Genomic DNA, 429 nt, shown 5'->3' with positions numbered 1-429 from the left:
TTTGGTCCACTGTCAATTGCTCTCAGAATTTGTGATGTGCTGAGTCGTTACTTTTAAGTATTGATCGATACTCGGTACCAATTTAAAAAGTATCAAATACCTTCGATGCTCGGTACCGAAATCTTGGAATTTCTAATTAAAGCGCGCAACAGCCAAAAATATGAGTTATATGTACACATACATACACTGCCGCTGTGGTGTAGTGGTAAGCAGTGCGCGCTTTCACACATCAGCACCTGGGTTCAAGCCCTGGTCAAAGCAACATCCCAAAAAATATAGAAAAAGGTTTTTTCTTAACAGCGGTCGTCCCTCGGCAGGCAATGGCAAACCTCCGAGTGTATTTCTGCCATGAAAAACAGCTTCTCATAAAAATACAATCGCCGTTCGGAGTCGGCGTAAAACTGTAGGTCCCTCCGCTTTGTGTGACAA

Source organism: Rhagoletis pomonella, unplaced genomic scaffold (genome assembly GCF_013731165.1).
Source record: "Rhagoletis pomonella isolate Grant_MI unplaced genomic scaffold, Rhpom_1.0 Rhpom_scaffold_00157, whole genome shotgun sequence".
Classification (NCBI taxonomy): domain Eukaryota; kingdom Metazoa; phylum Arthropoda; class Insecta; order Diptera; family Tephritidae; genus Rhagoletis; species Rhagoletis pomonella.
This window is presented reverse-complemented; position numbering follows the sequence as displayed.